The following is a 26,896-nucleotide window of genomic DNA, read 5'->3' as shown; positions in this document are numbered from 1 at the left end:
CCTTGAAGTTCCCGGTCTCCAGAACTGTGAGAAGTAAGTTTCTGTTGTTTATAAGCCACCCAGCCTGGGGCATTTTGTTACAGCAGCCTAAAAAGACTAAGAAGTCCAATTTTTGAAGAGGGAGAAATATTATGAAATGAAATATACTAGCAACCTTTGTACAATTTCCTTTCTATAGGCCACAGGCATCTAGAGAGCATCGCTTTGGGCAATGATCACGATTCCGTGTTGTGGCACATATCCCAGACTATTAGGACAGCCCCCAATTTTCTCTTTGCACCAATAAACAATGTAAAGTTCCCCCCCAAATTCCAGTTTTTAGTAACTGAATAAATCAAGTCAGGAAGCATTTTAGGTAAAAAATAAACATAAGACACAAATGGCTAGAAACCCGTAAAGAGCAGGCTCACAAGCTCACCCCCAGAAGCATCTACACACGAAATAGAACCGAGCATGTCTATGGCTGTAGCTGTGACGCATATTTGTAAACGTGCCCCATGTGGAGCCAATGCGACAGCAGACACGGCTTGAGCAGCAATGCAGATTCTACCACCAGAATCCTGAATTACCCATTTTCATGAGAAAGAAGCAAATGGCAAGGTATTAAGATATCACAGATTTCTTAAGAATTTTTCTAGATCTATTCTGAAGTCAGAAAACACTGAACTCAAACTCCTACACTTTATATTGTTATCAGATTGAACCACTTCAGATGGTTCTTCTAAGTCAAAAATAGCCAAATGTTGAGTATCCCACTGTTCAAACTAACACGCGGCATTATGAGAGTACATAAGACCTCAGTCACCAAAGACAGCCTGAAGCATGGCTTCAGGAAAATTATTTCATAATGACTTTCTTCCATGAGTTCTGGGGTGGAAAAAGCAGGAAGATTTGGGGTTAACAGTTGTCCAATTACCAAAAACTCCACTGATGAGAACTCTTAATTTTCTAAGCATTCCTATTAAAGTTTTACTGAGGAATAATTTATGAGATGTCTGCGGCATGTTGTGAAAAAAAATATGTCTGACATTTCAGACTATTCTAAAACCTCTCCCTTGTAAGAGGAGCTGGAGGTGTGGCAGGCTTGGGCCTCGCTCGTGCCTGGGGGAGAGAGTTGGAGATTTTAGCAGTTCTGGACAGGAGACTGGCGCTGCTTCAAAGCTCCGAGGCCCAGGCGGGCTTTCCGTACACCCTGAGGTGCTGTTAGGCAAAGATAGCATCTCTGTTCCTCTCTGGGGCCTCAGCACTGTTTGCCCTTCAAGGTTCCCTGCTGCTTAAGGAAACATGCGAAATATTTCCGTAAAGGACTGCTGTGTGGAAGCAACAGGAAGTAAAGGTTTACTCCAGTGACTCCCCGCTAATACAAGGGTGGAGGCCGCATCTGAGAATCACAGTTTTCCAAGCAACTTGTTATTTTTACCAGATGTTTTCAAAGGCAGTTCTTATGCACAGTATTTGAGAGGTGTTCTTGTTTTCTGGAATAAGGGGGATTTGACCATAAGCTATATTCTAATTGGGCATTAAAAACCAACCTAAGGGCTTCCCTGGTGGTGCAGTGGTTAAGAATCCGCCTGCCAAGGCAGGAGACACGGGTTCAAGCCCTGGTCCAGAAAGATCCCACATGCCGCGGAGCAACTAAGCCTGTGCGTCACAACTACTGAACCTGCGCTCTAGAACCCAAAAGCCACAACTACTGAGCCCACGTGCCACAACTACTGAAGCCCGTGCATCTAGAGCCCGTGCTCCGCAACAAGAGAAGCCACCGCAATGAGAAGCCCTGCACCACAACAAAGAGTAGCCTTGGCTCGCCGCAACTAGAGAAAAGCCCGCGTGCAGCAACGAAGACCCAATGCAGCCAAAAAAAAAAAAAAAAAAAACTAAATGCAAAGTGACATGGGGGGAAAGTAGCCTCCTGAGAGACATGACTTTTACATTTTCTAAGGGCATAAGAGAAATTAGGCATTCATGTACTCTGAAACTTCCTGAAGGAAGTAAAAAATCAGTCTTGAGAAAATTCAACCTTTACCATCTTCTAACAAAGGTATTAGGTTAAAGAGACTTCACTGGACCAGCGCGGCCCCAATATAAAAACTGGAGTCCGGGGCACCCTGAGAGCCCATCACGACACCTCTTTCCTCTCCCAGCTGCCTGCTCGCCTCCCACCACCAGGACCATTTCCATTTGGCTGAGGCACCTATGAAAGGAGCGCCCTTTCCTTCCACTCCTACAGCCAAGCCTTCCCAAGCGACGCCATATGTCGGAAAGTTCCCTCTACCTCCTCCTGGCCCCTTCAAGCTAAGCTGCCTCACCCACGCCCTTCGAACGGCTCCCATATCCTCCCCAAAAACATTTTCTACATTGGGATGGCTCCCCCAAAAGGATGGAAGACAGGTTTCCACAGCCCCAACCCACCTAGACTTGGAAAGTGCATGTTTACACCTTTCTTCCCCATATATGCAATCTGCATACTTTTATTGTTAATTTACATATTTGCCCAATGTGCTATTTTCTCCTGTCTACTGATCCTAGCTCAGTAAGCACCTCAGAACACGAGCTTCAGAGAGTAGCACTGTCAGCCTCACCACATGACGGAAGAGAGGATGCTCTGCCTAAAGAAGCATGGAGCAGAAGCAGGGGCTGCGAGGCTGGCAGGGCTGTGTGAATTTCGCCTCCATTCCCCAGTGCTATCTCCGGGGAATCTGCCTTGCCTCTTTGAGCTTCACCTTCCTCCTCTGCAAAGTGTGAAATAATAAAAACCTCTCCTTGGGGTTATTACGAGGACTAAATGTGATCTACGTAAACACTGCATATATAGAGGAATCCAAGTCCTGCGCTGACCATTGCTGCTTTTCCCGAACTCTGCCTACACCTTTTATAAATAGTTCCTTTATTTAAACCTCCTTACATTACCCGATTTGACTGTGCCATGTTTCCTGCCAGGACTCCAATATGCTCAGTAAGTGACATTTTCCTTAATTCGTCTTCCCCACCTCTCCCCTGATATCTGGTTTTCTACCTAAGTAAAACTTTCTGCTTTAAAAAAATATAACCTTTATTCCTCAATGTTTAGTTACTTCTATATCATCTCAATGTTCAAGGTGTTGTGTAAGCCTGGTTTATTCAAATGATAAATTATGGCATCATGTCTGGTTTGCCCTGTAGTTGAAGTTTCTGAATTCCTCACTGATTGGCAGGGCCATAAAATCTCCAGGCTCAAAGTGCCCTTACAGATCACCCAGACCAGCATCTCCCAAAACGGGTCCCACAAAACACCACTGCCAGAGAAGCTGGCAAGTATGTAGCAGAAAAGGTGTTACAGAATCTAAGAAGTTTGCAGACTTGCCGTGCAACCCTCAGGGACCCTCAATGACATTTAGGCATCTGAGAGGTATTGTCATAAAGAATCTTGTTGAAATTCACTAAAGCAGCATTTCACTAACTTATTTGGCCACAGAACCCCTTGCCCATCCCTATTTTTAGAGCACCCATTAACATCGTGCAGAACAGATTTCTATAAAATACCCCTGGACGGGGAAAGAAGAAAGAGGAAAAATTCACTTTCTTAAAGTAGGTCAGTTAGTAAATGGCAGAGCTGGCTTCAAACCCACACCTCTCAGACCCCCAAACCACTGCTCTTTCCACTATAGCAGAGGCTCTTGAACTTCACTGCCCCGCAGAATCACCAGGAGTGCTTGTTAAACTGCAGACTGCCGAGTCCCACCCCGGACTTTCTAATTCAGTGGGGTTGGTGTGCATTTCCAACTAGCTTTCAGGCGATACTCACAGCAGCGGTGAGAACCCCTGCACTACGCCCACCCTTAGTGGTACAGGGGCTGGACAGGGCCTCGGCCTAGAGAGTGAGGACCTAGTGGGGAAGCCAGGGCATAAACATGGGAAAACGCCTAAACAACCACAAGGTTAATAACTAACAGTTCAGCACATAAGGCTACATCTAACCAACAGCCAGTCCAACAGCCCAGTGTCAAGACTGAAAAAACTGGACAGTGGGAATTAACCTAGATCTTAAAGGACAGGAAGCCCCAAGTTAAAAAGGGAGAAGGGAAGAGCATTCCAAGTGGTACAATGGGTCCTACTGCCCAAATATCTGTTTGTAGAGCCGTGGCTTTTTGTAGCTGGAAGGGACCTGGCCTGCACATCTTTGGATACCACTCTGGTCCTTACATTTGAATACAGGTGTGATTGCTATTTCAAAAATTTGCAGCAAAACACTTAAGGCAAGATAGAGAAGCTCCTCTCCAAGTAGGTGATTTGGAGGATCTAGAGAAGGTCTTCCTGCTCACTTTCCAGCCGTAGCCTCACTTCCCCTGCTCATCCTGGGTGCCCAGCAGCCCACCTCCAGGACATTAAAGCAAGGCCCAAGGAGAGCTGGCCACTAAGTCTACAAGCCAACTGGCTGGTCCTTTTCTTAGAAAGTGGGTGTGAAACAGTCAAAGCCATCCTCCTGCAAGTGCAGTTCTAATGGGGCTTTGATGACATGCAACAGTTTCTAGACATTCCCTTCACCCCCATCCTCCAAACAAAAAGACTATCTGGGAGTATAAGTTTCATGAGTTGGCTACAGCCAACTTCCTCAAAAGAACAACCAAGAGTGAAAATGCCATTCTCTACGATCACGTTAACTCACCGTGGCCCCTAACTCTGGTCTCGCAATGCTGTCGCTAGCTGCTGCTTCCAGTGAAACAGTAATGCCCTCACCGGGGTAGGGACACAGCCAGCCCGCCTCTCCCTCCCTCCCTCCCTGGCATTCCTTGAACAGTCAACCTAAGGTAGGATGCAAGCGACACCAACTGAGACAGGAACTGCCCTCCCAGTTAAGGCAGAGAAAGCACAGTGATAAATCAGATGACAAGTCAGGAGGGGAGTGGAGATGAAGAGCTGAAGGTGGAGGCAGTGACTTCCAGGGGACTGAGGAAGGAGGAAGTGGGATGTGGGAGGGGAAGGTTAGATGGTCCATGAGCACCTGCTCTGCTCTGTACCACACACTGTTGGCTCCTTCACCCATTCTCTCATAAAGCCCTATGAGGTGGATCAATGTCTACTTTTACAGAGGCGGAAACAACACCCTGGAAGCCTAAGTGACTTGCCCCAGGACTCACAGTGAGAAAACGCCGGCATGGGGGTTTTAGCTCTGGCTTGTCTGAATCCAAAAGTGGTGGTCTTCTATGATGCAAGATGTACAGCTGACATAAGAGCAGGTAACCTCCAAAGTACACGCTCCGATCTTGGCCAAAGATTTGCCTTATAATTTGAAACATGGTGAAATTAAATAAATTTGGGTCATACACACACACACAAGCTAGATATTTGTGTAAATGTAATTCTTCGTAAAGTTCTAAATTAGGTATTTATGGGGGGAAGTTTGGACCATTTGTTAAAAATTAACAAAGGCAATTTGTGCCTTTGAAGGGGTTTGGACACATGAGTATAGTGGCCGGAAATACAATCTTCCCTTTTCTCCTCCAGGATGTTCTACAAAAGCAACACGGAAATGAGGGAGGAGAGGGTGAACATTTCAGTCAATTTAGGAGAGAGAGAACCCACAGACTCAAAAACTGTATTATGGCTTCTAAAAGCCACTAGGAGTGGTTCAGAAACATGCAGAGATGAGTACAGGACCCGTGTGTTCCCACATCATGCAAAATGATAACACTACTAAATATAGACTTGTCTACATGCCCAGCACTGGTCTGTACGCTTTATATAGATTAGTGTTTTCAATCATCACATCCTACCTATGAGATAAATACTAACTGGCCAAGACCAAACAGTTCAATAGTAAATGGAGAAACTAGGATTTAAACCCAGGCCTTTGGGCTATCAGAGCCCATACTCATCACCACTGAGACGACAGCCTATTCCACAGCAGACTACAAGATCATCATTACACCATGATTTTAGTGGCAGAGGACTAAAATGGCCTACATACCATTCACAGGCCATTGTTTATGTGTTATGACATCTATTCAATGGGAACAACAAAACAATCATATCATGAGGTAGCTCAAAATGTGAGATGGAATGATTTCTAAGATTATGATTAAATAGAAAAACCAAGTTCAAAACACTGTGGATAGTATGATGTCCTTTGTATGGGGAAAAAATATATATACACATATTTATAAACGCAGGGAAAATTTCCACAATAGTATATAAGAAACTGGTGCCCAGGATTGAGTCTAAAGCAAGAAGTATGGGAGAGATGGAAGATTTACATTTTACTACAAACCTTTCCTAACTTTTGAATTCTGAACATGGTCATATATCACCTATGTATTTAAAGAAAATTCAAAAGCAAAAATTACTTTGAGAGAATCATGGTGAAATATTTTCCAACCTAATCCCCAGTAGAAACAGTGAGTAGAATATTCTGGGATAACCTATATGAGAAAAGAATCTAAAAAAGAATGAATATAGGGACTTCCCTGGTGGCACAGTGGTTAAGAATCCACCTGCCAATGCAGGGAACACGGATTCAAGCTCTGGTCTGGGAAGATCCCACATGCCGCGGAGCAACTAAGCCCGTGCACCACAACAACTGAGCCTGTGCTCTAGAGCCCGCGAGCCACAACTACTGAGCCCGCGTGCCACAACTACTGAAGCCTGAGCACCTAGAGCCTGTGCTCCGCAACAAGAGAAGCCATCGCATGAGAAGCTCGCACACTGCAACGAAGAGTAGCCTCCGCTCTCTGCAACTAGAGAAAGCCCGCGTGCAGCAACGAAGACCCAATGCAGCCAAAAATAAATTTTTTAAAAAAAGAATGAATGTATGTATATGTATAACTGAATCATTTTGCTATACACCTGAAACTAACATAGCATTGTAAATCAACTATACTCCAATAAAATTAAAATTTAAAAAATAAAGTCATCTGAAAACTAAAAGAACAAGGTGAGTAGAATAGAAGTGAGAACAGTCTCTCTGACGATTTTCTATTCATTCCATAGAGAGAAGTGGATAACTTCCTGCAATTTTTCATAGTAGAGATTCTGAAATGCTTAGAACTAAAAAAAGAAAAAAATTATGCCATCCATTTTCTTCAACTCAGACACTTGTTTCTTAAAAATGCAGTGGACATATAGCAAGAAAGAATTCCTTGTGTAGATGGCAGTAAAAGGTGTTTCAATGTTTGGGCTTGGGGTGTGCATGACAGCACACGAGAATTCCCTAAAAAAATAAAGATGACAGGTAGTGACCCAGCACAACTACTGTATGGCCAAAATAGAAATGGGTATGTCACGTCCATGCCACTAAAGAAACAAAATCTCTCATGTCCTACAAAGCACGCAAGGCATCTTGCCTTGCCAAATTTAAACGGGGACATTATTTTTAAGTTACTATAATTAGTTCACATTTGTCTATGAATCAGTCTTTATGAGGCAACAGCATCTAAGCCCCATCAGATGAAACCTGAGGCAACATCATCTCTGTTTATTATTTTGAAAAGAAAGAAAGGGTGCCAAGTTTCCTGCAACACCCAACTCAAACGCTGAAATTTGGAGGACAGAATGTCCTGTTGTCCACGTTTGAAGATAGGAATATATTTTCATCTAATACATCAGTCCCAGGTTCAGCTGGCAACAGGAAGGAATTGAATTCCAGAGCTCAAAAATAGGACTTAAGTACTAAAGCACCTTTCACTGCTCATATAGGATACTATTTATGTTTTAACCCTTTACACTGCAGCAGTTTTAAGAAGTACTCATGCTTGTGAACAGACATGAAAACATTTCAATCTAAAGCTCTCTGCCTGGCAAGAGATTGGCAAATGCAAGCGTTTTAAAGCTATTTTTACATTCCCTCATCCACGGCTTTCATAATTAAGTTTCTCACAAAGAATGAAGAGTTTCAACACCAAATATAAAGGCAGGGGAAGGGGGAGTGGTTCCTATTTAGCCTGGGCTTCTCCTGAATGAAATGGCTCATCCAAGGGGCTCTGAAATCAGGCACATAAATACAATAGCATCTCTAAAAGGAGTCCAGCCAGAGAGCAGGCAACACTAAGGCAGTTAGAATCTGCAAGAGGTTTAAACAGGCAACCTTAATAAGTCTCAGGGACCCTACTGGAAGGTATAAGCTCAATGCTTTAATTCAGAGAACATCATTTAGCAGTACGCCGGCGGACTGTAGCACATTTGACTGAGGCCAGTGGGTGCAGAAGAGGGACAACTGCTATTCACTCGTCTCCAGGTTATATCAAAACCATAATATTTTCATGCATGCCCACGATACATACATATCGATGCACCTGTATGTTCTTTTATGGCAAAGACCACGGGTTCTGGTCCCAGTTTTGATATTTACGAAACAGATTCCCTTCAGTAGACCATTTTAAACCATCAGAATTTCATTTTTGCCCCTCAAACATAACAACAACAACAAATAAGCAACAGGGAATAATACTCGCCCTGTCTAACCTCACAGGAATTCTATAAGAACCAAAGTGAAATAATAGATTTATAGTTTTTAACATTCAGCAAACATTTATGTGACACTATAGGCCAGGCACAAGGTGCTGGACAATTCTTACTTTTAATGACCTGCTGACACAGGTACTATTATTATCCCTGTTTTATGGATAAGAAAACTAAGGACGAGAGATGCTCAGTAATGTGCTCAAGGTTACACAACCAGGAGGTGGGATTTGAACCCTGGCAGTCTGACTCCAGAGTATGTGCTACTATATATACTATACTATACAGCCTATCATCATAATTACCATGAATACCTTCACTTAATCCCAATTCCACAAATAAGGAAAATGAGGCTCAGAGGTTAAGTCATAAGCAAGCCGAGATCATAAAGCAAGCACATGGCAGGGAGCCAGGATTGGAAATGGGGTCTGTGCCACTCCGGACACTGCACTCTTTTGGCTTTTGTGGCCGCGTGGCATGCGGGATCTTAGATCCCTGACCAGGGATCGAACCCATGCCCCCTATAGTGGAAGCACAGAGCCCTAACCACTGGATCACCAGGGAATTCCCTGGACCCTGCATTCTTAAAACACAGTTACTAAACTTCAATCCACAAGTATTTACTCTGCAACTACTGTGCTCTAACACGCTTTTTAAAAAAAGGTAAGGAGGTGGTGGTCGTGTTTCCTCAGGAGCTGAAAGGCTTTCGAATCACCTCCATACTACGCCAGCCCCACCCACAGTCACCGAGTTCAGAGCCCCGCCCACAGCAGGTGTCCGGTGATAGCTGATGCCACTGAGGATGAAGATGACCACGGGAATATTAAATGTTGGGATACAGTTTCAAAAGGGAATTAGACTACTCAAGCTAGAGGGGAAAAAGCCCTACAGGGCAGAATGCTGACAGCTTTAAAAATGAACAGGTGTGGCCTATCTAACAGGTAGAACATTGTAGGTACTTTGTTAATTCCTACTAAGCTTTCAACTCCTGAAGCAGGGTGACCAACCCATCCCGGTCCTTGCTGGACTTTCCTAGTAGCCTCACGTCACCCTGGAGGGTAAATATTAGGTTGGCTTTCCACCCCCCGACCCTGGTTCCAGCACAGGTGCCTGCAAACAGAAGGTGCTCACTAGGTTGTTGGTTAGATGGATGGAAGGAGCAATATTTTATTATTTCCAAGTTCACTCACTTCTATGCCACGAGTGTTGCCAAGCAGCAGTTCCCACACAGCAAAATGACTATGTGAGAATCATTTTAACTAGCACTTTCATTGTTTGTATGCAAATGTACATGCCTAAAATGGGCCCTTTAAAGGGCTTTCCCCTAAATCAACAACCGTCACTGAGATTTTTCTCTGTATATCCTTTTATGTAGATAGTAGAGAGATAAATTTCAATCCAGCCTGAATCTGTAATAATGGAGTTAAGGTGCTTTTCTTTATAGGAATGACAAGTCTAAAATGAGGAAACGGGAGGCACTTCCAGGCGCCAGGGTAGAGCTGCTCCTTGACTTACTCATCCCAAAATAGGATAGGCACCTCAGAGGGCGCTTTCCCAATACCCAGTTCCAGAAAAGTGAAACACCCCACTGCCTGAGTCCCCCTGGATTAGAATCCTCAAAGCTATTGCAAGCAAACTTTCCAACCTCCCCTTCTATTCCCTTCCCCAAATGTCCCGCTCCAAGCTCAGGCAGCCCGTTCTCTTTGCTGTCCCGTTCCCTTCCTTTGGTTCTGACCCAGGGGCTGGGTAGCCTTGGTCTTGTGCCTCAGCTCAGGGAGAGGCCCAGATGCTCCTTGAGAATTCAACCCTGGCAGAGGGATCAGTAGACCCAGCCCAGACCAGCCCAGCCCTGGGTGGGAGTTCTGAAGAGCTGCTCTCTTGGGGAGTCAGGGTGGGAATCAAAGTTCCGGGTGGTCAACATGGCTGAATCCTGAGTCACTGACTCAGCCCTGTATGATTATGCCAGGCAGCCCAGGGAGCCGGTCACAACTTAAAATTCGAGAGAACATGACGGCGAGAAGCAAAGTTCTCAGAAGGGCACACAGGGAAGGCAGAGGTTATCTGAGCTTGGAGGAGAAACTCCTGTAGTCCAAAAGAGTGGGGAGGACTGGAGCCAGGAAAGCCCTGGAAAGTTCTTCAAATGGCTGCAAAATGCGCTCCTGGTCTCAGAATGGTCTATTTGCATGTCTGGGCCACAGGAGCAGGGAACGCGTTGATGCTGAACAAAGGACAGTAGTATCTGGTCCACACCTGCTCTTGTCAAGCTGGTTCTGTCTCAAGCTGGTCACTCTCAAAACTGGCCAGGATGAGGACCACTGCTGGCGGGAGTGGGTCAGGAAGGAGTGGGTGTCAGGAGCGTTTCAAATGGGGTGACATCCTTTTCACCCAGTGACCTGTGGCTGACAAGCCAAGATCCCCGAATGGAAACGCCTGGCTGGAATGCCTTCTTAGTTCAGTGAGACAAGCATCTTGGGAGTTATTTATTCCAAGGAAGGGGACGTCCCTGAAGGAAATGAGTACATGCCAAGCAGAGAATACAGCAAATCAAAATACTTCTGACGCAGTCCAAACCCTTGGCTGATGTACTTTCAGTTCAATACCTGGAACTCAAGACCAACCCAGAGAGAATCAGAAACAGGCTCCCAAGTGGCTGGGAGCCAAGAAGGTCCGAAGTGGCTTCAGAAACCCCTAAGACCAAAGACACTGGGCTCATCCGAAGCCACAGGATTTCTGAGCTAAAGGAGACATCATCTAGCTCTTACTTTTTTTTTTTTTTTTTTTTGCGGTACGCGGGCCTCTCACTGTTGTGGCCTCTCCCGTTGCAGAGCACAGGCTCCGGACGCGCAGGCTCAGCGGTCATGGCTCACGGGCCCAGCCGCTCTGTGGCATGTGGGACCTTCCTGGACCGGGGCATGAACCCGTGTCCCCTGCATCGGCAGGCGGACTCCCAACCACTGCACCACCAGGGAAGCCCTAGTTCTTACTTTTAAAAGCGGGGGAGGGGGAGGTGCTTAAGGGAAGCAGTGCTGCTGAATTCCCTAAAGTCAGGAAGAATTTGAAGACCCTGGTCTTCAAAGTACTTTTTCCAAAATGAGCATTTTTTTCATCATGTACTATTTGGTTAGTTCCCAGAGGAACCAAAAGGTTCAAACCAGTCACCCCTTATCCCCTGTGCTCAATGAGTGGATCTTCCATTCCTGAAACTGACCCCGAGGTACTCTGGACCAAAGGTGATGGGTAGAGAGTTCAGACGATCCGCAATGAACTGGAACCAACCTCACAAAACTGCATCATCCATGAACAGGCAGTAAGGGGACCAGCCACACTCCACCCTCTGTCACGCTGAGACTTTAACCCTACACAGAACATTCTAAATCTCAGATACTGTCCAAAAGCTCAGAGACACATTTTGGAGATGGAAAATATACAAACAAGCATTTCTAGACACTCCACCTAGTAGCCCATACTCCAGGGATGGGTCTGAAAACCAAGAGGTTATTTTCTTTTCCAACTGATACACAATGGTGCAGATAAGTGTCCCCTTTCTCTTCCCCCATGGCTTCCCTTTTCCAGTGCTCTCCCAGTTCTGCGTGCTCCAAGAAGGAAACTTCCACCAGGCACTAGCAGTCTTTAGCACATGTTAAGGCAGCACAATCTGAAGACAGGAGCGGGAGTGACAGCAGCCAGAAGAGGACAGGCTAAAGCAAAAGCACTGAGTGTTTGAAACCACAAGCCCTGAATCTGCAATCCCTCTGTTTACTTAGAAACAGTTGCTGATGCTCACCCCCAGAGGTAAACTAGGACAAACCCGGAAAGGGAAGGGGAAGCAGTGAGGTAAGAGCCGCTGTAAACCTGGCACCAAGCAGAGGAAAAGCGCTGTCAGGACGCAGCCTTCCTCTCGACAAGAAAAATGAGATAACAGACCGCTATGAATAGTGACAGGAGGCTATACCCAGGCGCTAAGCAGAGGCAGAGGCTCGCGACCTTCACACACTTAAAAGTCACCCACAGACAATTTGGAGGTTGCTGTGGTAGAGTGAAAAGAACGTGGCATTTGGAGTCAGAGGAGGCGACTCTGAGTCCTGGCTCTGCCCTGAGCAAAGCTGTGTGACATCAGGTCAGCCACTCAACCTCTCTGAGTTTTAGTTCTCTGTGAACTATAAAATGAAGGATTTGATTTACAAGAGCCAAGACATGGAAATAACCTAAATGTCCATCAGCACGTAAGTGGATAAAGAAGATATGGTAAGGGTGGGAGGGAGATGCATGAGGGAAGGGATGTGGGGATATATGTATACACATAGCTGATTCACTTTGTTATACAGCAGAAACTAACACACCATCGTAAAGCAATTATACTCCAATAAAGATGTTAAAAAAAAGAAAAGATATGGTATATATATACAAAGAAATATTACTCAGCCACAAAAAAGAATGACATAATGCCATTTGCAGCAATATGAATGGATATAGAGATTATCATACTAAGTGAAGTAAGTCAGAAAGAGAAAGACAAATATATGATATCACTTATATGTGGAATCTAAAATATGACACAAATGAACATATCTACAAAACAGAAACAGACTCACAGACAGAGAGAACAGACTTGTGGTTGCCAAGGGGGAGGGAAGGATTGGGAGTCTGGGATTAGCAGATTCAAACTAGTATATACAGGATGAAAAAATAGCAAGGTCCTACTGTATAGCACAGGGAACTATATTCAATATCCTATGATAAACCATAATGGAAAAGAATATATATATAATAAAGTAAAATGAATGAGTTGGACTAGCTGCCCTCAGTTTTCCTCCAGTTATAACATTCTGTTACACTACTAAATACTGCAGCAAAGCAGTCATGCCCCTTCTATTGAACACCTTCTGTATGTCAGGTGCTCTGCTGGGTACTAGAACAGTTTGCACTCAAGGAACCTTCCAACCCATGTTATGCCAGCAGCCTGTAAACAAGCTTCTGCAGTACAGAGGGAGAGATGTGTGGACAGGGTGAAGGGTCAGCTGACCCAGCAGAGGAAGAGGGCAATCAGGAACAGCTTCCCAGAAGTGATGCCCAGGCCAGCACCTGAAGTAGGTCATTAGGCCATAGGAAAGGGCAGAAGGAATAATATGTACAGAAGCACACAGGAATGGCCCAATAGGGCACACACGATGGGAGGAGTTCAGAGATAAAGGGCCTTATAAGCCATACTAAGAAGAGCTCTTGTCAGCACCCCCAGGCTCCCCCCAGTCCCCTGCTGTTCACCCTAACATCTCCCTAGGCCAACACCGGGTCAGCCATCACGCAACCACCCAACCCCTGCCCCCCAGCAGTTCCCTGTTTCCCTGAGTCACATGGCCAAACCACACCTGTTTTACACACAGGCTTCTTCGCAGTCACTCAGCAGGCCTTGCTTTCAACTCCTGCTTGGCCCCTAGTGCCCAACCCATGACAGCTGTTCCAAATAGTTTCCATCTTCCGCACAGCCACGGCTGCATCCCACCTAGCCCGCTCATGCTCAGTAGATGACCCCCACCTCCTCCGTTCCTGGGAATGCCTGTCCAAGCACTGCTCCTGTAGCAATCCTTCTGGCCACCTGTCCCAAGCTCCTTCCTACACAGCCCAGGCCAAGCTGTGGGGATCTCTGCTCATGAGTACAAAAGAAATGAAAAAGAAACAGAAACCAGTCATCCACCCATACAGGCTGTTGCCCATGCATCTGACTGGGCTCTGAAACAGCACACTTCAGTGGGATGAGGTGAATGTATGTACCCTGCACACCAAAAGGCATTACGTAAATACTATTAGGTACTCCATAACTGTTTTTTGAAGAAACAGGTAAACAGATTTTGATTCTGAGTTGCAAATACATAGTATCTTCAGGCATGTGAACCAAGAATGCAGCCTAGGATTCTGCCAAAAAGACCTTTTCTATAACACAATGGCAAGGCCTTCACGAGCCTAGTCTCTGGTCCCTGCTTTGTTCCTCTACACACAGTCCATTTAATGCCAACCTAAGCAGCAGCACTGAAACATTTTAGTGCCTTTTATTTCTGAAATAAATTTCCCAAAAACACAATATATTTAATATAAAATGCATACTCAAAGGTTCCATATATTGCATGTATGTTATACTGCACTGTGCGTGTAGTTATTTATTTTTCCATGCTCTCAGTGCCAGTATAAGTTCTCAGCCAAAGGAGAGCAGCACAACACAGTCTCAGAGGACACAGCCCCAAGCAAAACACCCAGGGCACCGCCCCGTGGTGACATGTTCTACAATGTGTATTGTTTACTCTGCCAGCACTTCTCTGCCTGCCATTTATTTATTTTTTGCTCTGGTCAACAATTTTGACTCATAATGGACAAGAGACAGTCTGCAGCTGGTGTTGGACCTGATACCAAGAAATAAAGGAAAAGTATCACCTAAGATTGATAAATTCGAGTGTCGGGTAGTCTGACCAGTGAACAGGGGTCAGCTTATAGACTGGGAGTACCGAGCAACGGAAGTATGCTACAGAATGCCAGGAAGATAAATACTTCTGCCCAGATCACCTCCACACCATCTACTAAACAGAGCTAGAGAGCTTTCCCACAGTGCTGCAAGGTCAGGGCAACGCCATGAGCTCCTGAGTACACAACTCCTTACACTTAGTTCTCTCATGTTTATTCCAGGTAACTACGAGGAAGAAATGGCATTAGAAACCCTCCTCCATTTGATAGGGACAGAGTAAAGGGACAAAGTAGGTGATTAAATAGTTATTCCCGGAACTTCCCTAGTAGTCCAGTGGTTAAGACTCCAATGCAGGGGGCCCAGTGCTATCCCTGATCAGGGAACTAGATTCCACATGCATGCTGCAACTAAAAGATCCCACATTCCACAACGAAGATCCCACTTACCGGGACTTCCCTGGTGGTGCAGTGGTTAAGAATCCACCTGCCAGTGCAGGGGACATGGGTTCAAGCCCTGGTCCGGGAAGATCCCACATGCCGTGGAGCAACTAAGCCCGTGCATCACAACTACTGAGCCTGCGCTCTAGAGCCCGTGAGCCACAACTACTGAAGCCCGCGCGCCTAGAGCCTGTGCTCCACTACAAGAGAAGCCACCGCTGTGAGAAGCCTGAGCACCACAATGAAGAGTAGCCCCCGCTCACTGCAACTAGAGAAAGCCCACGCACAGCAGCGAAGAACCCAACGCAGCCAAAAATAATTAATTAAAAAAAAAAAAAGATCCCACTTGCCACAAAGTATTTTTTTTAAAAACCAGTTAATCCCACTAGGGGATTGTAAGTAGAAAAAAACACGGGAGACCCCTGTAAGTTAATGATCACTCAAGAAAGCAGGCTTGCTTAGCAATAAAACCATACAACTGAAGCACAAGACATGCCCCGAAACAATAAAACAATGGTGGCAAGAGACCCACATCCTGCCCAGTGAGCTCAGTAAGTTAATGACCCCTAGGACATGTTGGCTGCACACATAAAAAACAATAATTTATGGAAGGTGACATTTCAAAGTGAAAGACCCTCATTGTACTGAGACCTGAAATAATTTTTCCATAGTGCCATGACAGTCCGAGCTTGACCATGTAGAGACAAGAAAACTCTCCTGCCCAACCTGCAGGAGGAGCTGATGATGGAAGCGTGATGTCTACTGAAGAATGAGGAAGAAGGTGGTCTTTTCCCCCTCCCCACTTTTCCTTTGATTATAAAACTGTAGCCCACTAAGTTCTTGGGGCGTGGCACCCTCTTGTCCACCCGCTTGTAAATCTCACAAGCATCCTATTCTAATAAATCACTTCTTATCTACCACTCTGCCTCTGGCTGAATTCTTTCTGCGCTGAGTCATAAAGAATCGGAGCTCGTTGGAGCCCCCCGAAATGCCACCTAGCAGTTTCCCATTGAGATGCTGCTCTTCCAGCCCCACAGAACTGGTTACGTAGTCGGTACCCCAAAGTTTCCCGGAACTCATGCACAGCTCTGAGTGGGCAGAGCATGTGACAGAACAGAATTCTTGACTGTTAGGAGTTTGAGTGAAACCCAAACATGATCTCATTCTACATAAGAAACAAACGAAGCCCAGGGAGGGTGGGTTGTCCTAGGGTGGGTGGCAATTCAGGGCCCAGCAGGTGGCCAGAGTGAGAGCTCCCGTCTCCTCTTTAGTCAGTCCAGTAAACCAAGAGTCTCTGATGATCTTTCACCCTAAAGCCAAGCAGCTAAAAAAGAAAAAGGATCAAGAGGCTGTCTCCATTCTGGCTAGCGTTTAGTTTTCGGAAGTTTACAAGAATGATTTTAGGAGGAAAAGGGTGTTATTAGAATCAAACTGATCACAGTAGCTCGTAAAAGGGGAATGATTTAGATTAAATTCACACAGTTATTAAAGTTTGAGGATGGTTTGTTGGCTTCTGTCTGTATGAAGCTCCTTGCCTATAATCTACTGAATACTTTGGAAGGTACCAGGGCCCCAAAAAACTAATAATTCTGCTTTATATTTTTGTCTGCTTACTGTAAAAAGGGAGATTAAGAAATGTTCAAGCTCCTTCAAGTTCAGTAGTTCAGTTCTGTTTGAAAGAAGAAGAAGAAAAAAAAACTGGAACAATTTAAGAGCAAATGTGATTAGTAGATTTGTATAAATGTTTCTAACATGGTAATTTTATGAGCAAACCACATTATACAGAGTACACGATATGTTTCAAAACTAATATAATGATATGATAACTGTAAAGAATACTAAACAAATTACATTATTGCTTTCTTTCCTTCCCCTCTTGCTTAAAAATGCACAAATCTCTTTAAGGAAAAAAAAATTGTTTCACTCCACAGCCAACTGTTTTTCTATCATTTTAAATGCAGTTTCCATTATTTTAAAAGGGGGATACCAATGGGCCTCCCTGGTGGCGCAGTGGTTAAGAATCTGCCTGCCAATGCAGGGGACACGGGTACGAGCCCTGGTCTGGGAAGATCCCACATGCCGTGGAGCAACTAAGCCCGTGCGCCACAACAAGAAGCCACTGCAATGAGAAGCCCGTGCACTGCAACAAAGAGTAGGCACAGCTTGCCACAGCTAGAGAAAGCCCGTGTGCAGCAACGAAGACCGAACGCAGCCAAAAATAAATAAATGAATTTATTTTTAAAAAAGGGGGGAGGATACAAAAATGATGTTTTGCTGAACCTCAAGATCCCTTGATTTGTCAAGGTAAGATTTTAAACTGACACTGAAAGCCAGGGGTTACAAAACCAATAGGCCGAGAAGGCCAACCAGATAACAAATGATGGTGTGGAACTGCAGCAAATTGGTACTCATATACTCCCACACGATGGGATTCAGGGCTGTTCCACTCCAGGCCACGCTATTCCATGCAAGAATATGGCCCAACACTGCTAGATATTCTAATTCTCACGAGCAGCTAGAAATCAAATCACGTGAAACTTCCCGACTTTGAAAATTCTGGCCACTTACTTCAAAAACTTTTAAAACAGTGGTGTTTTATGGGCAGCTAGTTTGAAGGACAAAATGCTATATAAACATGATTAATTCAGGGAGCAAATTCATCTAGAAACACTAATTTATTGGAAAATAAAGGTTGATCTCTATATACTCTTTTTTAAACCTATATTCCCCTATAATAACTTTTCTCTTGCCCAAGAGGAAGGAGGATGGGGGAATACATAAATTTGAGAAAAAAAGTAGAAATTAGCTGTTAGAAAGCAAGAAGGGTAAAGGTACCTCTACTTCCTTTTTTATTAAAACAATAGCAATTCATATAAGAGTATGTCCAGCTTTTGAGTCTATGATGGGACAATTCCAGAAGTTGCAAATTTCATTGAAGTTAGGCTGCCCTAGGCATAGCAATTTTCCCTAAACATTTTGTCTAATCAGAAATGCCACCCAGAGCTATCCAGACGCAGCTGCTTTTATAATGGTATGCTAATGGTTTCTGTGACTAAGTTAGAAGGCATGATAACTGGGTAGGGGAATGTCACCTCCTGAAAATGTAAAAGTATTATCTATGCAAATTATGTAGGTGCATATGCACCTTAAAGGGTTTCTTGACCCCCCCCCCCCCCCCCCCCCCGCACAAAAAGTCTAAGAACCAACACTTGATTATAATAGTGGAAGCTCAATTGTGCAAGTTCAAGCATAAATGCGTAAATAATGCAGTCGTTTTTTTTCAAGCATTACCTCTGCAGGAACCATTTTTTAATTTAATCACTGCCTTAATCAGCAGACCAGAGAAAATCTCTTTGAGTGAGGAAAACAAAGTGAGTCACCTCTGTGTTGATAAGGAGACTGCAGGACGAGGGGCACTGTTGTGAAGTACGTATCAGGTGGTGCCTAGCCTAAATTAGTGGAGCAATCAGAATGATTGCTGATAGCCTTGTTTTAGTGGCATCCCCAAGCACAGTCTAACATTTACTTCCCCAAACTGGGGGGCGGGGGGGGGGGCAAAAAATGTATCTCACTATTTGTAGTGACTAGATAGAAAAGGAGAAAGTATCTTGTTTTTACATATGGTTGGCTGGCAAATGTGATAGAGCTTCCTGTTTGTTTTAAAAGTATAAAATCAAATGTGTAAATCTCTTGGAGAAACATCAAATAATAAGAAATGTCGGTGCTGCATGAAACGGATGTCATGTCTTTGTAGGACACAAAAATGTTGGCCAGAAAGAAACATTATAGAACCTCTGGTAACACAAACCAATATGGCAGCCCAGGGAGATACTTTTAGGCAATAAGCCCTGTAGAAACTGACATCCAAACAGCACACACTCCAAACAGTGTGGTGACCAGCACATTGGTTCTAGGCATTAAATTCTAGCCTTCACTTTATGCAAATTCCATTTTGAACATTTTCTGACAGTAGCTGAGATTCTTAAGATAAGGAAAATGAATTTGGGATGATCACTTTAATTTGACTGAACTCTGGGGTTAGGAACTATCAACCACAACGGATTCCAAATCCCATGGCCTGCTGCACAGTGCAAACAAGACCGCACTAAAGGGCAGCAGGGAGATGGCCAGTTGAAACAGACGTAATTTGTGGCTCAGCTCATGCCAACTACACCTCATTTGAATCCACATTTGTCTAAAGTAGTTGAATAAAATGTTGGCCAGAAACAACCTTAAATCCTTTTTGAAAGAAGGGAAGGGGGAATGAAATTGGCCTGACATTTCCGTAACACGCAAAAATGAGAAACTCAAGTTAAAGAGGCTGTAGGAGAACAGAATTTGCCACCCAAAACACGTCTCTTTGACATATTATTTTAAACTGGTTACAGTTTCTAAGAAATAGCAGACATGGGAAAAATTCTGAAAACCAAATCATAGTTACCCTTTTGGAAGAAACATTTATCAGGGAAATCTTCATTTGTAAGGGTGTCTCCATGGCTATACCAGGAAGAGGAGGATGATCTGATCTCTAGAAACCCTTAACAATGGAGAAGATGACTAATCTACATAACAACCTTACCCTGGCTTACAGTGCTTTTCCTGGCCACCTCCCATAACTGACGCTCATCCTCTTTTATCTTTAGCTGAGGATGGTATTGAAAGCAACGGAGTTGGTCACTTGGGGGAGTTACTCAGTTTTCCTGGCTCTCTACCATGTATACATGTTGTTACACTTTTGTTTGGTTTTCTCCTGTGAATCTGTCTCATGTCAATTTAATCCTTAGATCAGCCAGAAGAACCTATAAAAGTAAAGGAAAATTTCTTACCAAAGCCTAGTCCCAAGTTGCTGATGTACCTGAAGCCTCAGAATAAAGACAATGGAGACTGAACAGGCAGTGACCTTGGTTGACATACACTATGAGAAAGAGTAACGATAAAACCAAGTAGTGAAGGAACTTAAAATTTTTCTAGATCATTTATTACACCTAGAAGGGGCACTATTATCCTTTTTAAAGGTAATACATAAACATGATACAAAAAAATTTAGAAGGACAAAATGGTATAGAGTGAAAACTAAGTTTTCTTCCTATACCACTCCCTCCCGCCTCCCCCCAAGGTTACTTATCTCCAGCAGCTCCTCCTGAGATGGTCCACATGCACAGGAGCAATGAAGCACTATTCTGCATACCTGGCCTTTTTTTTTTTTTTTTAACTTAAGGAAGATTCTACCATTTTTTAAAAAGTCCCACCACCCCTTGTGATGAATTGGGAGATTGGGATTGACATATATACACTAATATGTGTAAAATGGATAACTAATAAGAACCTGCTGTACAAAAAAATTAAATAAAATTCAAAAAATTTTTTTTAAAAAAGCTCCACCCACAGTGGTTGAGAGTCCGCCTGCCGATGCAGGGGACACGGGTTCGTGCCCCGATCCAGGAAGATCCCACATGCCGCGGAGCGGCTGGGCCCGTGAGCCATGACCGCTGAGCCTGCGCGTCCGGAGCCTGTGCTCCGCAACGGGAGAGGCCACAGCAGTGAGAGGCCCGCATACCGCAAAAAAATAAAAAATAAAAAATTTAAAAAAGCTCCACCACCCTTAAGTCTCCAGGGGCATGGGAAGGTACCAAATTTTTTTTTCTCATTCCTGAAATCACTTACTAAAAAGGAAACAGGAGAAATCCTCTCTACTATTACTGCCAGTCAGTTTCATTCTTTTTAATCTTATTTAGGTTCCACTCTAAGATGACAAAGGAAACTAGGGTTGGTGTCAATCGTCATGAACATTCCACTGAAACCTTCACTTTGCCATAAATTAATGCCTTCAGACATAGAATGCTACACAATCAGTGCTCATTTTCCAGAGATTAGATGCTCCAGAAGTCTCACTGAGAATATTTTCACCGAAACACAAGGGTCTTGAGATACATGGAAAAGCAAGCTGGGGCTGCCCGTGGCCCACGCAACTTGAAACAGCACATTTTAGAAAGCTGCTTGTCCCACTGCCCTCAACAGCTGCACTGGTTTCCCGTTCTTTTGTCATTTCCACAAACGGCCTGAAGAAAAAAACAAAACAAAACAAAAACCACAAGCCTGGAGAAAAAGTGGAAATGTTTACAAAGAAAAGAATCTTGAGGATATTCAAAAGTCTTTGGGGAGGCTAACCTGAGGCTCACAGGGTAGTCAGAGATGGTGGGCCCCGAAGCCCAGCAAGAGGGAGGAGGCCGGCAGGCGCTGAGTTGGTAACTGTGGGAAGGGGACAAAAGTGTCTATGGGGGCTGGAGATACCCAGACTAAAGAGACTTCCCAGGTAACCTGAAAACGCAAAAATCAAAGAGCCCAGTGAGAATATGCTGGAAGCTCAGTGGGGCAATTTCTCTGGGAATTGGACAAAACTAATACAGGAGAGCTGTATTTTGTGCCAGAAGCCCACAGAGATGAAAATGTGTATGTTCAAACTATGATTTTCTCATATCAGTGGATGATGGTTAAGGGGTATGGGTGGTCCTGAAACACATACGTCTACTACAACCATCACTTCAACCATCATCAGGTCTATTTTTGCAGCCTTATTATCTTGTAACGTTTATCTTTCGTACTTCAAAGTTATCCAAAATGTTTCCTAAATTGTGGTCCTGCAAATCACAGTGACTGTGTGGCCTTTTCATAAAATTACATCACAACTTTCACCGCAAAATTACTGACTTTCGGGCATTGCTTTCCACTCAGTGAACCTTCACTTAATGAACTTTTGAATATGATCATAGAATGAAAAAAATCTGTAATGTATTAACAGTGAATTAAACTTCATCAAAATGGCTTGTAGAAGTTCTAGTACAGATAAAGAACAGAGTAGCTTACAGGCTATTATTGGCAAAGAATGGTGGACCGTTCTGCTTGCCAGCCAAAGACAGCCATGTGCCAAATGCATAAATGCAGTTTATAATTCGCTCAGCTGGCCAGATTTTAAATCATGCAATTCTAAAACTAATATTCATGATTTGAGGGAGTCACAGTATTTTTTTTTTTTAACATAAGGTGAGGATTTATTACTACTGTCATATCATCTAACTTGAATAATTTATATTTACATTACATGAAATTATCCCTTATTCATTAGCATGTGTCTTCATTTACTTCTTAGTAGGGATTTTATATGGAAAATCCACTCTTTGCCTTTCTTTTCTATGTCCAAATCCTACCTATTCCTCCCTTCTCTCCCTCAGTGATTGCATCCAGTCTCATAGCTTCAAATACCATCTACGTGCTAATGATGCTCAAAGGTACCATTTCCAGCTCCAGCCAACTCTAAATCTAAGAAAATCGAATGGGCATCTCAAACTTCATATGCCCAAACAGAACTCTCAGGATCCTCCCCAAACCTTCCTCTTTGGTCCCCATCTCAGTAAATAGCATCATTATATTCACCCAGTCAAAAACACTGGGCTTATTCTTGGCTTTTATTTTTGCTCAAAACACACACCCAACTCAGCAGGCTCTGCCTTCAAAATATACCCCGAGCTTGACCAGTTCACATCATTTTATAACCACCACGCTAATCCAAGCTACGCCCTTATCTCTAGCCTAGGCCGGAAGGGCCTCCTACAGGTCACACTGATTCTATTCTTGCCCCCAAAGTCTATTCTCCATTCAGGACCCAGAGAAATAATTTCAAAGCTCAAAGAAGATCATACTATTCTACTCAAACTTCTCAAAAGGTATCCAATCACACTCTGGGTTTTGGAGTAAATCTAAACTCCTATCATACCTACAAGATCTGGCTCCCACCTACCACTGATCTCATTTCATATCACTCTCCCCATAACAAGCCCCCATTCAAGGCCAGCCAAACTGGCTGCCTTCCTGTCCCTCTATCACGCCAAGCTCAGCCTACACCAAGGCCTTTCTTTTCACTTGCTGTTCCCTCTGCTAACCACTTCCCCCCAGATTCCTGCACTCCACCCAGATCTCTGCACAAAATTTCTACCCAACCCCCTCACACACACAGACCTTCGCAGACCTCTTTCAAAAAGAACCCCTCAGGGCTTCTCTGGTGGCACAGTGGTTGAGGGTCAGCCTGCCAATGCAGGGGACGCGGGTTCGTGCCCCGGTCCGGGAAGATCCCACATGCCGCGGAGCGGCTGGGCCCGCGAGCCATGGCCGCTGAGCCTGCACGTCCGGAGCCTGTGCTCCGCAACGGGAGAGGCCACAACGGTGAGAGGCCCACGTACCGCAAAAAAAAAAAAAAAAAAAAAAAAAGAACCCCTCACTCTTTTTATAGCACTTATTATCACTTGAAATTATATTGTCTACTTAGTTATTTCCTTCATTCACAAAACAGTATTTAGTGAGCACTAACCATGTTTATGTTCAAGGTGCTCTTCTAGGAGCTGAGAAGACAGCAGTGAATAAGCAAAGATCCCTGCCCTCATGGAGGTCACATTCTTGCTTGTCACCCCACTTGAATCTAAGCTCCAGTCTGTCTGTGACCACCGGGTCCCCAGTGCCCAGAGCAGTGCCTTGGCACAGAGTAGGCATTCATACGTATTTACCAAATGGCTGAAGCATCCCATCTGCCTGAGACCATCTGCTTCCCTGAGGACTCCCACCCACAGAGTTCTTCCTAACAGATGGGTCTCTGACTGAGGGACCCAGAATGTCTGCTGTGTCCCTTTAGGCACAGCAGTGGGGACAGTCAGCCTCCCATACCTGAGTTGGGTCCCTAACCCTGGGCCTGACTAACTGCCCTTCCTTTCTGCCCACCAAGGCACCCTGCAAGCTCCCCAGGTGGCCATGCCACGGGTACGCATCTCACTGGGTCGTAAGAACACCTGGTCCAAGTGGGGAGCGGACCAGGCAGTCAGCAGCAAGCAAGCCAGTTTCTCTCAACAGAGGGTGGCTGGACTCGAGACGCACGGGTCATACTGCCTCCCTGGCTCAGTGTCCTGCCCTCAGTACTCACGTGAGACCTTCACCATCAACTAGCTAGCACGCCTCAAAGTGCTGTCAGCACTGGAACACACTGGTGTTAAGGACATATTTTTGCCTCTTTCAACTGCCACAGATGCAAGACATTTACCTGCTATGATGAGAAATTAAGTTTCTTTCGGGGGCAAAAAGGAAGAACATTTGTTAACTGTGAAATCATCTGATCGCAAATAAAAATGAAGGTAATTGTGAAACATGGTTAATTTATCTTTCTAAAAAAATGGTAGCTGGACTGGTAGGAAGGAAAAAAAGGAAAATGCAAATCTCTTGAAGAACCACTCTGGAGGACTCCAAATCGGTATTTAAAATCCATGTTTCCAACCTATGTATTCACATCTCATTGTTAGCACAGAATTGCCCAGCTCTACATCTCAGAGCGAAATAGGATTACTCTGTATTTGCTCAGCATTTTATTCCCTTGGAAGCATTCTCATATAAGCTTTCAGCAGGGCAGGATTCATTTCTCTGTCTGGGGGCCCAGCGAAGCCAAACAATGCACCTAAGATCCCACAAGAAGCAGCGAAGTAGGTACCAGAACCCAGATATGCCTATAGGCCCATCCCAGTGTCCTTCCCTCTCTAATAGACAGGACAGTGTGGTTCTCTGAAAATCACATTCTACAGTTCACTGAAAACATGTCCTTTCACTGCAGCAGCAGGAAAAAAACACACACATACATATTCACCAGTGGTTTAAGGTGCTGGAAAGACGCATTGGTCCTGGAGCTGTGGACAGAGAGAAGGTCTCACAAACTCTTCCAATAAATGCCACTCCTGCAATGACAAACATACAAGGCATCTGCTGTGAATCGGGCATCCTGTGGCCTCTCTCCAAGGAGGCCATCCAAATACCAATTGCCAAGCACCCTGTTTAGACTCAAAGCCTCCCTCCTCATCTTCCAGCCCCACTTCCTTCTTACCCTGACTTCGCCTAGTAGAAGCAGAACCTTCAGTTCACTGGTTGAAATGGTCCCCATTAGAATCAATGGATCTTGGACAGAAAGAAGCTCTAGAGATCATTTATAACGGATGTCGAGTGGGTCACATCTAGCCTACAGAGATATTATATTAATCTGCAGGATATGCCTAGAAATTTGAGCCAAAACTTAAAAATCAGAGATGTCACATAAAAACCCAGACTTCGGGCTTCTCTTAAAAAAAAAAAAAAAAAAAAAAAAGAGGATCTGTCAAAATAGCCCATGTTCATGTCTGGAAATGATCAGCTGGTGCTAAGTAGCAGCTGCCCTTCACAGGCAGGCTTGGCTATTCCAATACGCCACAGTCCCTACCACTCCCTATCGTCACAGAGAAAAGCTGTGGCGATCACTGTCCTTGCGTTATTTTGTTCGGGGTACAGAAATATTTCCTTCTACCTCTGATTCTAACAAAAGTAGGAACACAAAAAAGGGGCTGAGGTCTAAGAGGAAAAAAAAATGGTATAGCACATATAGCAACTGAAGTTAGCAACCTCACTCCTGTAGACATTTGCAACCCCTGAACAAGAACAACACTCCCATTTCATACAAGTGTAAGCAGAAAACTAACTTACCCACTCCCACAGTTAGCATTTGCTCTGCCTTTAGACCCTAGGTCCAATCCAAGACTCTTTTGCTATGCTCCATTGCACAGTAATCTTACATTACAAAGCAAAAAGCAAATTTTATGTGTATACACACACGCACACATGTATGTGTGTGTTTCCCTCCAAGCTAGATACTCAATTTAAGGAACTACAGTCGAAGTATCCAACCTACTCTGTACTAAAATGCTTGCCATACCTTCATTTGCCGAAGAATATAAGAGTAAGTTATATCAGGTTCCCTAAGGGCTTGTTTCCTAATGTGACATTTTCAATAAAACATTACTGCTTTAAGCACAGAAATAGTTCTCACAAATACCATAAATCCGCTACTTCAAAAGTGCTCAGTTAACGTTCCAAACTGTCTGAAACACTCCTTATGCTAGAAAAATGTCCTTTAATATGCATCTTGAATACAAGGCTATCCATAAGCTTATGTATAGGTATCAACACTGTAATAAATGAACAATGTTCAACTATAAGGTCGTGGAGGGAGTTATTTATATCGTCCCCTCAAAGCATGTATTGATTCATTCACTCAGCAGATATTTACTGAACCCTATTATATGCCAGGCAGTGCACGAGGTGATGGATACACAAAGATGAACAGACCCAGTCCTTGCCGCTAAGTGGCTCTGTCTGGGTAAAAGATCTAGACACTCAAAGACTTCTAAAACAACGGGTAAACATAAAGATCTGGGTAGGCACAGGTGCTATGGGAGCCCTGAGCAGGGGCTCCTAGTGCAGCTGAGGTGAAGAGATGCTTCCCAGCACGGACAGAGACCTGAGGAAAGCCTAAAGCAGGGGTGGGAGTGGAGCAGTCAGGGGCCGAACCGAGGGAAGGAGGGAATGACAGGGACAGTGTGGGTAAAGGCGAAAAATATGAACAGTCCCTCCCTCCGATTGAGTCTTGTCCAGATTTTGTATCACCTTATGCCACCTTATGCCACCTGACCCAACATCTGCAGAGACTTGAGGCACAAGCCCCACACGTGCACCCGTGGAA

At 44.4% G+C, this 26,896-nt stretch overlaps 1 protein-coding gene across 17 annotated transcripts in view; it reads right to left on the bottom strand.

The window, feature by feature from the left end:
- Positions 1-26,896, bottom strand: part of SORBS1 (sorbin and SH3 domain containing 1) — a 238,976-nt gene that overhangs the window by 145,074 nt on the left and 67,006 nt on the right. For 2 of the 17 annotated variants that reach the window (XM_079899514.1, XM_079899515.1), the window contains exon 2: positions 24,990-25,085. The exons of 12 other annotated variants lie outside the window; for them this stretch is intronic. The gene's annotated coding sequence lies outside the window, so the exon portion shown is untranslated. Of the gene's footprint in view, positions 1-5,117; positions 7,809-20,147; positions 20,239-24,989; positions 25,086-26,896 lie in introns of those variants that run through there. 3 more of the 17 variants (XM_079899516.1, XM_079899519.1, XM_079899518.1) reach the window with 3 other exon arrangements.

This window comes from Stenella coeruleoalba (assembly GCF_951394435.1).
Source record: "Stenella coeruleoalba genome assembly, chromosome: 16".
Classification (NCBI taxonomy): Eukaryota; Metazoa; Chordata; class Mammalia; order Artiodactyla; family Delphinidae; genus Stenella; species Stenella coeruleoalba.
Note: the sequence above shows the minus strand (reverse complement) of the source record. Positions and strands in the feature narration are given on the sequence as shown.